The 13953-nt window shown below is 36.0% G+C and overlaps 1 long non-coding RNA gene across 1 annotated transcript in view; it reads right to left on the bottom strand.

Moving 5' to 3' along the window:
* Positions 1-1339: 1339 nt before the first annotated feature.
* Positions 1340-13953, bottom strand: part of LOC148110413 (uncharacterized) — a 34990-nt gene continuing 22376 nt past the window's right edge. The window contains exon 2 of the long non-coding RNA XR_015724029.1: positions 1340-6997. This is a non-coding gene — a long non-coding RNA (uncharacterized LOC148110413). The remainder of the gene's footprint in view (positions 6998-13953) is intronic.

Below are 13953 nucleotides of genomic sequence, written 5' to 3'. Positions count from 1 at the left end.
TATAGCATTACATAGAAAACAAACTCTAAAATAATAATCTAAATTTCCACCTTAAAAATGATTAAAAAAATCAAACTCTAAGTTAGTAGAAGGAAGGGGTTAAGAATTTTTAAATGAACAGATATTAGTAAAATAAAAAAGGAAAATGAATTTGAAATACTATTTCAAAATATATTTTTTGAAATAATATTTCAAAATATATTTTTTGAAATATCAGGAAACCTGATAAACTCCCAGTGTTCCAAAAAAGAGATCCTACAAACCCAGCATGATAAAGACATAATAAGAGGTCATTAAGAACAAATTCCTATGAATAAATTCAACAGCATAAGAAAAATGGGAAAGTATCAAACTGCCAACACTTAGAAATTATTCAGTGTTTTTATCTATTAAGTTAATTAAATTTGTAGGTTAGAACCTTGAACAAAGAGAAGTCCAGACCCATCTGGATCCAGTGTTTAATGCTATAAAATAAAGAAGAAATATCTATTCTATGCATGCTCACCAAAAAAACAGGAGAGGAGGAACTATTTCCCAACTAATTTTATGAAGCTAATGTCACCATATAACAAAATTCAACAGACATGATTTAAATATATATATATTTAAATATATATTCATATATTCATATATATTCATATATATATATGAAGTGATGGATGTGTTAATTGATGGGGAGATTCTGTCACCATGTATATCAATTAATCGTGTATATTCTAAATATCTTATTATGTTATATCAATTATACTTTAACAAAGCTGGAAAAATAAATTTTAAAACACAGTTCAATATCCTTTATGAACATAAAATCAAAATTCTTAGCAAAATTTTAGCAAATTGAACCCAGCAATATATGAAAAAAAATATCCCATGGACAAGTGTACAGCTCAAAGATTTTTGACAAATATGCAATTCCAGGAATTCAAGGTTAGTTTAACAGTACAATTAGTGTAATTCAAAGTATCAATACACTTTTAAAAAACTTAAAATTATTTCAATATATACAGAAAATGTGTTACCAAAATAAAACAGCTTGGTGATGATAAACATCAAACACAAAACAATAATTTGTGGCAAACTAGCTACTATTATGTTTAATGTTGAAACACCAAATGTTTTCACCCAAGATCAAGGGAAAGCCAAGTCTATCTACTCTCAATACTTCTACTCAATATTGTTTTGGAGGCTCTAGCCAGTGGAATATTACAAGAGAAAATACACATGGCTTGTTGGTAGAAAGAAGCAGAAAAACTGTCTTTATCCCTAGATGACCCAATTCTAAAGAATGCATAAGAAGAAACAAAGTCAAGATAAAAACAATTCAGGAAAAATTGATAAATGATTTGAACAGAAACTTTACTAAAGACAATGATACATAAATTGCTTTTAAAAACACATGAAAAAAAATGCTTGGCATATTAGTCATCAGGAAGATGCACACTGAAAGCCACAATGTTGTACTACTGGGCATCCGTTAGCATGGTTAAAGACTCATTATATCAAGAGTTGAATATGCATAGTAACTGAAAATCTTATACATTTCGAGTAGGATTTTAAGTGATACAACCACTTGGGGAAACAATTTTTGTAATTTTCAAAAGCCTAAAGATACACTTATCATATGACTCATCAATCCTACTCCTAGGCATTTACTAAAGAGAAATAAAAGGCATACGTGCACATAAGAATTTATACATGATACTCATAAAACTCTAATTCACAATATTAAAAAAGTGGAAACAACCAAATGTCCACTAATACATGGATAAATAAATTTTGGTGATATTTATTTGTGGGATAAATAATTGGAATGGAGTAGTAAGAATAAGAATGCAAAACTAACACATGTAACCACAAGGATCAATCTCAAAAAAAAAAAACATGCTAAACACTAGACACCAGATACTAAAGAGTATATACTACAAAAATTCATTTATGAGGAATTCCAGAAAAGACAAAACTCATAATGTCAGAAAGCAGATTAGTTTTCACCCTGGGTTCAGGGTGTGTGTGAAGAGGTATGGGGTTAAAGCAGATATGATAGTAAGAATTATGTGTAAAATTTAGTCAATATGTTCTATATTTCAAATGTGGGGATAATTTTCCAAAACTCATTGAACTGAGTATATGAGTATATTTTAATCAGTGTATTTTCTTATTTGTAAATCATACTTCAATAAATTTTAAATTTATTTATTTTAAGATTTTATTTGGTTATTTGCCAGAGAGAGAGAAAGCACAAGCAGGGGAAGGGGCAGGCAGAGGGAGAAGGAGGCTTCCCACTGAGCAAGGAGCCTGATGCAGGACTCGATCCCAGGACCCTGGGATCATGACCTGAGCCGAAGGCAGATGCTTAACTGACTGAGCCACCCAGGTGTCCCATTAAATTTAATATAGAATGAAATCTCACCATTTGCAATGACATGGATGGAGCTGGAGTATATTATGCTAAGCGAAATAAATCAGAGAAAGACACATAGTATATGATTTCACGGATATATGGAATTTAAAAAACAAAACAGATGAACATAGAAGGGGGGAAAAAAAGGGAAGCAAACCGTAAGAGACTTAACCATAGAGACCAAACTGAGGGTTGCTGGAAGAGGGTTGGGTGGGGAATGGGCTACATGGGTGATGGCTATTAAGAAGGGTACTTGTGATGGGCACTGGGTGTTATATGTAAGTGATGAATCACTAAATTGTATTCGTGAAACCAATATTACACTATTCGTTAACTAAATAAATAAATATTGAATATAGATTGGTTGCTGGCCAGAGGGGATAGATAGGAAAAGGTAAACCTGTGAGCAGAGGCACCTAGGGAGGAAAGCATATGGTGTATGGTATGGTATGGAGCCGTGCTGAGTGTCAGGACTAGAACAAAAGATAAACGAACAGGAATTGTTGCTGGACATATTGGAATGTTAAACAGAGTTAGAACAAGCGAGGTCATGAATATCAGAATAAACATCTCAAATATTTGTGAACAGATGATAGGGTATCAATTTATTCCCTTTGCCCTTCCGTTCCTTTTTTAGCCTTTGAAGTAACATTCTCAGACAAGTACACAGATAGGTCTCCAACAAACCATGAGAGGAAAAATGCCACGATTCCTCCTTAAATGGTAGGATCTCTTTGGCCTCTTGAGATGCATGAGCTTCCTTTCCATCAAGTCAAAATACTCATTTGTTTATATCATGTCCAAGTTCCTCACAATTACCATCAGCAGAGCGCTTAAATATATGTGTTCGAACAACCACATGGAAGCTTGATGGTACGTTTTAGGTATTTCTTGAAAAAAAATGCATTGAGTATAAATAAAATATTTTTCTCAAATATATTTTTAGGCATTGCCTATTATTTTAGTCATGGTTTTCAAAATAACTGTCTTGATACTTAGATGGAAACATGAAGGCTTTGTCAACTATTTTCCCATCTCTCAAGGTTAATTTATATTTGATGAATCATAGCAATTGGTCATATATCCCAAAATATTTCAAAGGCTAAAAGATGAAGATATTTTATAAGCCTATAAATCTGTTGAACTCAATATTAGGCAAGACAATGTTGTTCTCTCCAGATGGTTAATTTGCATGGCTTCCTTAACACTTGACTTTTCCACAAGCATTTGCTTATTGTAAAGACTGTTATAAGAAATATGTTACTCAAATTGTGAGAGAAAAAAAATACCCTGCAAAAATCTGGCTGCAAGATTTGTGTCTTGCTATTCGTGTTTCTAATATGAAGGAGAAAAGAGGTTTAAAGGATTTGGAGCTTTGAAAAGGCCATAGATGCTTCTGCAGCCCCCAGTGAATTAGTCTTCTCCTGTATTAGCAAACTGTTAAAGTTTCAGATAGGGATGTTTTAATATAAAGTCTTAACAGAAAGGTAAAAAGTTAGGTAGAGTTTTCAATACTATTATTATTTCATGTTACTGTTTATCATAAAGCACCTTTCAAAGGTTTTATAAGAAAACATTTAAGTGACATGAAATCATAGCAATACGTTAACATATTGATATGATATAGAAATATTTACTGTATCAATATTGAACTATTATTTCTTTTTAATTTCCTATCAAGCAGAGATTCATAATCCTTGCCTTCAGTCTAGAAACTGCTACTGTTTCCTATTTGTGTTTGGCATTCCTAATAATTATTTTAGTGCATCTCATAATCTCGTGTGCCCTTGTAAGCATAGAATTGGACTTTATAAAACAGCTCAGAAACATTGCCTGGGGCAGAGATAAAGAGCTATCAGGGCTTGGTCATTTCTGAAGTCTTGCTTCTACATTGCACTGAATTTGCCCCATGGTTCCATAGCTATCACCTAGGCAACTAAAGGGAAAAAAAAATCCGAGAAGGAACAGAATAAGAGACCAGACGTTAGAAAATTACAGAGATTCACAAGTAAAAGGCATTTGGGAAGGGGGAGATTCTCAACTGAAAATTCTGTAATTATTCAGACTGAAGTCAGAGGTAGAAATTGAGTTTGAATTCTACTTCTCCAACACAGTGTTGCTTAGAAGAGTCTCAATATCTCTCGCTCTTTTTTTTTTTTAATTTTAATTCCAGTGTAGTTAACATAGTATTGTATTAGTTCCAGGTATACAATATAGTGATTCAACAATTCCATACATTACTCAGTGCTCTAAAGGTAAGTGTACTCTTAATACCCTTCACCTACTTTACCCATCCTCTGACCCACCTACCTTCCGGTAGCCATCTGTTTGTTCTCTATAGTTACAAGTCTGTGCTTTTTTTTTTTAAATTGGTTTATTCATTTGTTTCTAAGATTACACATACAAGTGAAATCATGGTATTTGTCTTTCTCTGACTGGCTTGTTTTGCTTAGCATTATGCTGTCTAGATCCATCCATGTTGTTGCAAATGGCAATATTCTGTTCTTTTTTATGGCTGAATAATACTTCATTGGGTGTTATAGATGGATAGATAGGTAGATAAATACACACCCCCCCCACATATTTATCCATTTATCTATCAGTAGATACTTGAGCTACTTCCATAATTTGGCTATTGTAAATGATACTGCAGTAAACAGAGGTGCATGTATCCCTTTGAAATACTATTTTCCTGTTCTTTGGGTAAATACCCACTAGAACAATTACTGGATCATCGGGTAGTTCTATTTTTAATTTTTTAAAAAGATTGTATTTATTTGTCAAGGAGAAAGAGAGCATGCACAAGCAGGGGGAGCAGCAGGCAGAGGGTGAAGCAGGCTCCTTGCCGAGCATGGAGCCTGGTGCGGGACTCCATCCACGACTCTGGGATCATGACCTGAGCTAAATGCAAATGCTGACCCAACTGAACCACCCAGGCATCCCATAGATTTATTTTTAATTTTTTGTGGAACCTCCATTCTGTCTTCCACAGTAGCTGCACCAGATTGCACTCCCATCAACAGTACACAACAGTTCACAAATGTTCCTTTTTCTCGACATTCTTACCAGCACTGGGCGTTTCCTGAGTTTCTCATTTTAGCCAATCTGATAGGTGTGAGGTCATACCTCATTGAGGTTTTGGTTTGCATTTCCCTGATGATGAGTGATGTTGAGCATCTTTTCATGTGTCTTTTGGCCATCTGGATGTCTTCTTTGGAGAAATGTCTGTTCATGTCTTCTGCCCATTTTTTAACTGGATTGTTTGGTTTTTGACTATTTGGGTGTTGAGTTTTCTAAATTCTTTATATATTTTAGAGACTAACTCCTTACCAGATGTATCATTTGAAAATATATTTTCTCCCACTCAGTAGGTTATCTTTTAGTTTTGTTGGTTGTTTCCTTTAATGTCCAGAATCTTTTTATTTTGATAAAGTCCAAATAGTTTATTTTTGCTTTCATTTCCCTTGTCTCAGGAGACGCACCTAGAAAAATGTTGGTATGGCTGAGATCAGAGAAATTAGTGCCTGTGCTCTTTTCTAGGAATTTTATGGTTTCAGGTTTTACATTTAGGTCCTTAATCCATTTAGAATTTATTTTTGTGTATGGTTTGAGAAAGTGGTCTAGTTTCATACTTTTTCATGTAGCTGTCCAGTTTTCCCAACACCATTTGTTGAAGGGATTGTCTTTTCCCCACTACTTATGCTTGCCTCTTTCTGGAAGATTAATTGACCATATAATTTTGGGTTTATTTCTGGGTTTTGCCTTCTCTTTTATTGATCTATGTGTCTATTTTTGTGCCATTGACATACTGTTTTGATTATATGTTTCTATGAATTTATTGATTTCTTCTTGGTTGTCTCGTTAGTTGGCATATAATTTTTCATAATCTTACATTCCTTTGTATTTTTGTGGTGCTGGTTGTTATTTTTCCTCTTTCATCTCTGATTATGTTTGATTCCTCTCTCTCTCTCACACACTCTCTATCTCTCTTTTTCTCTGTATGTTGGATCCTGGCTAGAGGTTATCTATTTTTTTTTTTAATCTTTTCAAAGAACTATCTCATAGTTTCATTTATCTATTCTATTGGGTTTTTTTAGTTTCTATATTATTTCTGCTATAATCTTTATTATTTCCTTCCTTCTGCTGGTTTGGGGTTTGGTTTGTCTTTTTCTAAATCCTTTAGTCATAAGGTTAGGTTATTTGATACTATTCTTGCTTCTTGAGGTAGGCCTATATTGCTATAAACTTGCCTATTAAAACAGCTTTTGTTGCATCACAAACATTTTGGATTGTGGCATTTTCATTTTCATTTGTCTCCATGTAATTTTTTATTTCTTCTTTGACTTCTTGGTTGACCATTCATTGTTTAGTAGTATATTATTTAACTTCCACATATTTGTGCTTTTTCAAGATTTTTTCTTATGCTTGATTTCTCCTTGCATAGCATTCTGGTTAGAAAAGATGCACGATAAACAAAAACTCAAAATGGATGAAAGACCTATGTGTGAGACAGGAATCCATCAAAATTCTGCCGAGTAGAACACAGGCAGCAACCTCTTTGACCTCAGCAGCAGCAACTTCTTGCTAAACACGTCTCTGGAAGAAAGGGAAACAAAAGCAAAAATGAACTATTGGGACTTTATCAGGATAAAAAGTCTTTGCACAGCGAAGGAAACAATCATCAAAACTAAAAGGCAATCTACAGAATGGGAGAAGATATTTGCAATTGACATATCAGATAAAGGACTAGTATCCAAAATCTATAAAGAACTTATCAAACTTAACACCCAAAAAACAAAAAATCTAGTCAAGAAATGGGCAGGAGACATGAACAGACATTTCTCCAAAGAAGACATACAAATGTCCAACAAACACATGAAAAAAATGCTCCACATCACTTGGCATCAGGGAAATACAAATCAAAACCACAATGAGATACTACCTCACACCTGTCAGAATGGCAAAAATTAACAACTCAGGAAACAACAGATGTTGGTGAGGATGTGGAGAAAGGGGAGCCCTCTTATGCTATTGGTGGGAAAGCAAATTGGTGCAGCCACTCTGGAAAACAATATGGAGGCTCCTCAAAAAGTTAAAAATAGAGCTACCCTGTGACCCAGCAATCACACTTCTAGATAGTTATCCAAAGGATACAAAATTAGTGATTTAAAGGGGAACCTGCACCCCAATGTTCATAGCAGCAATGTCCATTATAACCAAAATATGGAAAGAGCCTATATGTCTATCAACAGATGAATGGATAGAGAAGATGTGGTCCATATATTCAAATGGAATATTACTCAGCCATCAAAAAGAATGAAATCTTGCCACTTGCTGCAATGTGGATGGAACGAGAGAGTATCATGCTAAGCTAAATAAGTCAGTCAGAGACAGACAAATATCATATGATTTCACTCATATATGGAATTTAAGAAACAAAGATGAACACAGGGGAAGGAAGGAAAAATAAGATAAAAACAGAAAGGGAGGCAAAGCATAAGAGACTCTTATCTACAGGAAACAGACTGAGGGTTGTTGGAGGGGAGGTGGGGAGGTGAGGCAATTGAGTGATAGGCATTAAGGAAGGCACCTGAAATAATGAGCATTGGGTGTTGTATGCAACTGATGAATCACTAAATTTCACCCCTGAAACTAGTAATGTACTATACGTTAACTAAATTAAATTTAAATAACAATTTTTAAAAAGAAAAAAAAAAAGAATCAGAGAGGAAAGGGAAAACAAAGACAGACTTCAATATTGTTGAATTTTGGAGGTCTTGTTTTGTGGTCTAATATGTGATCTATTCTGGAGAATGTTCCATGTGCACCTGAAAAGAATGTGTAGTCTGTTGTTTAAGATGGAATGTTCTGAATATATCTGTTAAATCCATCTAGTCCAGTGTGTCATTCAAAGCCACTGTTTCCTTGTTGATTTTCGGTTTGGGTGATCTAACAATTGATGTAAGTGGGATGTTAGAGTTTCCTACTATTGTGTTACTATCCATTACTTCCTTTATGTTTGTTATTAACTATCTAATTATTTGGGTGCTCCCATATTGGGTGGATATATATTTATAATTTTTGTATCTTTGTGTTGGATTGTCCCCTTTATGGCCATATTATGTCTCTTGTTATAGTCTTTGTTTTAAAATCTATTTTATCTGATGGAAGTATTGCTTCCCTGGCTTTGTTTTCACATCCCTTTGCATGATAAAGTTTTTTCCATCCCTTCACTTTCCCTCTGCATGTGTCTTTAGGTCTCAAATGTGTCTCTGGTAGGCAGTCTATAGATAAGTCTTGCTTTTTTATACATTCTGTTGCTTTATGATTTCTGCTTGGAGCATTTAGTCCACTTATATTCAACTAACTCTCGATAGTTATGTATTTATTGCCATTTTGTTACTTGTTTTATGGTTGTTTTTGTAGTTCTTCTCTGATCCTTTCTTCCTTTGCTCTCTTTTATAGTTTGCTGGTTTCTTTAATGATATAATGGGATTTCTTTCTCTTTGTTTTTTGCATATCTGTTAATGGTTTTTGATTTATGTTTACCAATAGGTCTGTATATAAGAGCTTTTGCATATAGCAGTCTCTATTAAGTTGATGGTCACTTAAGTTTGAACCCATCCTTTACTCTTCTTCCCCCATGTTTTAGGTATATGGTGTGATACTTTATTATCCTTTTATTTTGTGAGGTCCTTGACTGATTTTTATAGGTGTACTTATTTTTACTGCTTTTGTGCTTCCTTCTTCCCTTACTCCTGCTTATGGTCTTTCCTTTCTACTCACAAGTCTCCTTTACCTTTCATTGTAGGGCTGGTTTAGTGGTCATGAATTCTTTAATTTTTGTCTATCTGTGACACTTTTTATCTCTCCTTCCATTCTGAATGATAGCCTTGCTGGATAGAGTATTCTTGGCTGCAGATTTTTCCCTTTCAGCACTTTGAATACATCCTTACAGTCTCTTGTTGAGTGCAAAATTTCTGCTAAAACATCCACTGATAGTCTTATGGAGTTCCCCTTGTATATAACTGTCTTCTTTCCTCTTGCTGCTTTTAAAGTTATATCTTTGTCACTACTTTTTGTCATTTTAATGACTATATATCTTGCTGTGGATTTCCTTGGGTTGATTTTGTTCAGGGATCTCAGTGCCTCCTGAATCTGGATTTTTGTTCCCTTCCCTAGATTAGGGAAGTTTTCAGCTATTATTTCTTCAAATAAATTTTCTGTCCCCTTTTCTTTCTCTTCTTCTGGGATCCCTAAAATGCAAATGTTATTGCAGTTGATGGTGACACAGTTCTCTAAGGCTGTTCTCATTCTGCATATTTTTTTTTTCTCTCACCAGCCCAGCCTGATTACTTTCCATTACTCAGTCCTCCAGATCACTGATTTGTTCTTCTGCTTCCTGTAGTCTTCTCTTTATTCTATCTAGTGTATTTTAATTTTGTGTATTGTGCACGTCATCTCTGATAGATTTTATTTAATCTATTTGTTAAGGGTCTCACTGATGTCTTCCACACTTTTCTCAAGTGCAGTGAGTATCTTTATGATTATTACTTTAAATTCTGTATCAGGCATATTACTTAAATATTTCTCTGAGCTCTCTTGCTGTGGTTTTTGTCCTGTCTTCCATTCGGGACATATTCTTCTCAATTTGTCTGATTCTGTGTGTGTTTCTGTGTGTTAGGAAAGTCAGCTATGTCTCCTGCTCTTGAAAGTGATGGCCTTAGGAAGAAGAGGTACTGTCATGCCTTGCCATGTAGTGTCCTCTGCTCACCGGAACCTGGCACTTCTAGGAGGTCTCCTATGTGTGTTGTGTGTACCCTGCTATTGTAGCTGAGTGACTTTTTTCCTTCAGTCATTTGCAAGGGCTCTCTTTGCCTGTTGTGGGCAGTGTCTGGTCCCTGTCATGTTAGCAAGCCATTCTTGGGCCGCCTTGAGCTTGAGATTAGTCAGGTATTTGCTAGCAATGCAGTGGCACCAAACTTCAGGGTGTTTTCCCTGTGTTGGTCCTTGAGAAGTTTTTTGCTGGTGGGCAGGGCCTGCGATCAGACCAACTTTCTGCCCCCAACCCATTGCTGGGGCCATAGCCTGACAGGTGTGTGTGGTTCTCTTCCCCTCTTCCCAGGGCAGGAGACACTGTTGGAATGGTATTGGAGGCTGTCAGAGCTGCTAGCACACTGCCAGGTTTGTGGCCCCCGTTTGAATGGGCTCCAGTCAAGAGTGTATTGGAAGGGACAGGGCGTACAGTGCTCACAAGTCTTGCACAGGTGAGAGGGGATGTGCTGCTACCAGGACCAGGTCAGTTGGGGTGGGGCATGCAGTTTTAATAAGGTGCATGCAATCTTCCAAAGGAGGGGGCCTACTGCTGTGTTGCTGCAACCAAGGCCCCACAACGTGTGTGGGTTGGGAAATGTGGTGTTGGCAGGATTTGTGCTGGCCTCCTGGGGGAGGGACCTGAAGCTCCTATACTGGGGCAAACATGACTGGAAAGGGTGGATCCACAGATGCCTGGTGGGGCAGGGCTTAGTGTAAGCAGTTTAGGGAGTGAATGTCCGATTCTTGTCTAGCTGTTTCCCACAGGTAGCTGTGTGTTTAAGCTGGGGGGCAGAGGACGGAAATGACCCTTGCTAGCTCCTTTGTTCCTGGAGAAGTCTCCTAGCAATTTCTTTCTCTCCAGGACACACTCTGAGATTGGTAAATAACTCTCCCTCCTGTATCCCCCAAGTGTTTTTCAAACTGCTGCTTCTGTGCTCTATCCGCGGGCCTATTTGTTGTGCTGTCTCTTTGAGGGTGGGGACTCAGGTCCTACTGCCTTCCAGTCTTTACCAGACCTGGGCCTACTGATTTTTGAAATTCCAGGCTTTAAGTCCCACTGGATGTAAGAACTCGAAAAATTTGACCCCTCTAGTGTTCAAAGCCAGCTGTCATGTGGATTCATCTTCCCCCTGCAGCTCTCTGGTCTGATATTCTGTTTCTCTACTTTCTCTGGGCTTACAGGCCTCTCCCTCCTGCTGATGGTCTATCCATTTAGTTCCTCACCATATATCACCCTTCTCACCCTCCTCAGTGTAGCCTCTTTGCTGCCTTTAGTTGTGGAGCTCGTTCTACCAGTTTTCTGGTCATTTTCTGGGTTATGTATACTGATGTCAGTGTTAACACTTAACAGTGTTATCCCTGGGACGAGGTAAGCTTAGAGTCCTCCTACTCCACCATCTTCCCAGCCTCCCTTTAGTTTCAATCTCTCTTGACCTCGGTATTTGTCAACCATGAAGTAATAAGAGCCTAACTACACAGAAGAGAGTTTTGTGGTGTTAAAGATGATTTTATGAGAGTACTTTGTAAAGGTTTAAACCAAATAAAATATTGCAGACTACTACATGAGAACAGCATCCCCAAAAAACACAGAATATTGGAAACTTGAATGTGAGTCCTAACTCGAACTCTAGCATGTGTTAACTATATGAGCTTGGCATGTTTTCTAAACGTCTCTGAGCCTCAGTTTTCTAATCACTAAATCAATGATGATAATCTCCATTTCACAGCGTAGCTGTAAGGATTATGTGATAATCTACTGAAGGCAGCATGCAGAGTGTCTGGTTTTACCCCTGCCGGTAATTCTAAATGTTGCACACCAGCCTCCTGGATGAAGTAGTTCCCACTTCTGTTGGTTCAAAATAAATGCAAGCTCCTCAAACATAATTAAAGTGAAAATACAGTCAAAAGTTTTTCAACTTCTCTAACAATTATTTCCTCCAAGTTTTTGTTTTGTTTTATTTTGTTTTAGGTCAGAACAAATGCTTTCTCAATTATGAGTCTGGTGTTCTTCTCTACAATATTCTATAACACATGTTATTCAATTGTGATAAGGGACCAGAATGCAAATTTAATTCTGTATTCCCTTCACCTACTTTTTAAAAAATATTTTCCGGTGCCTGAGTCAATCATTTATTTTCCCATTTCCTTCTGTTTCCTTCTGTTTAATATGTTCAGGAATCTGATTTATTTTTCCAGTTGTATAAAAATTATTTTCTATACAAACTAAAAAGCAATTAAGAAATCAGCAGAATACACTTTGAAAAATTCTGTTTCAGTTAACCAGTTATTCAGTAGATCTGTTAGTTGTAGAAGTTACTGTGTGCTAAGACTCTTAGGGAGTTCAAAGAAGGATCTACCTCAGTAAGCTTACAGTCTAATTATAGATTTTTAAACATACACCTACTCTGTTCTAGACAGTGTGTTAGGAACACTGTATTTAATCCTCACAATAATCCTAACATATTCATCATTGTCATACAGATATGCAGCATGAGGTTTAGAGAAACTCCATGGTCATACAAGGCAGGATTATAGTTGGTATTTGAATTGAAAATAGTACAGGACTTGGACTCCATACCGTGTTTGACTCTCCAGATTGATCGCATACCCTTTACTATTGTAATTGTGCATACTAATGCATGACTTACACTATGTTTTGAAAACAAAATGCCTTACTGATTTGATTTGCTAAAAAGAATTTTCAGGAATTTTGTCTATTTCATAAAGATATTTTCTCTAGTTTTCTTTCTTGGTAATTTAGTCTGCTTTTGGTAAAACAGTGATGCTGGCCTCATAAAACAAGTCAGGGCATGTTTACTCTCTTCTATTATTTAGAAAATTGGTATTACTTATTCTTTAAATATTTTGTATTCACAGTTGAAGCCGCCTGAATCTGGAGTCTTTGTTGTAGGAAGGTTTTTAACTGTGACTTTAATTTTTGAATAGATAGAGGGAAGTTCTGGTTGTGTTTCTTTGTTTACTTGAATGAATTTTGTGTCATTCAGGGAATTGACCCAAATTGATCGGTGAAAAATTGTTTCTGATACTACTTCCTTATCCTTTTTATGTCTGTAGAAGCTGAGGTGATATTTTCTAATACTGGTAATTATTTTCTTCTGTCTTTCTGCCTGTCTCTTTCATACACACATATTTGGATAGTGTGAATACTATTTTCAATCTTCCTGATATTTTCCAAGTACTAATATTTATTTCATTGATTTTGTCTGTTCCTTTGTTCTATAAATCTCTAATTTCAGCTGTTAATACTATTTCCGTTCTGCTAATTTAGCATTTAATTTCCTTTTATTTTTCTAATGTCCTCAAATGGAAGTTTCCTCAAATAAAAATTCAAGTGATTTAAGCCCTTTATTTTAATATAAGCCATTAAAGCTATTAATTTCCTTCTAAGGATTCCTTTAGCTTAATCAAAATAATTTTATGTGTGTTTTATTTTCACTTATTCAAAAGTATTTTTCTGTTTTCCCTTGTCATTTCTTCTTTGTTTCATAGGTTATTTAAAACGTGTTGTTTAGGGGTGCCTGGGTGGGTCAGTCATGCGTCTGCCTCTGGCTAAGGTCATAACCCCAGGGTCCTGGGATGGAGCCCCCAGATGGGATCCCTGTTCAGTGGGGAGTCCGCTTCACCCTCTCCCTCTACACCTCCCTCTCCCCCTGCTCTCACCTATTCTCTCTCTCTCAAATAAATAAAATCTTAAAAAAATAAAAAAATTGTGTTGT

This window comes from Ursus americanus, chromosome 3 (assembly GCF_024610735.1).
Source record: "Ursus americanus isolate L20-20 chromosome 3, mUrsAme1.1.p, whole genome shotgun sequence".
NCBI lineage: Eukaryota > Metazoa > Chordata > Mammalia > Carnivora > Ursidae > Ursus > Ursus americanus.
The sequence above is the reverse complement of the archived record's forward strand: the minus strand, read 5'-3'. Positions and strand labels throughout refer to the sequence as shown.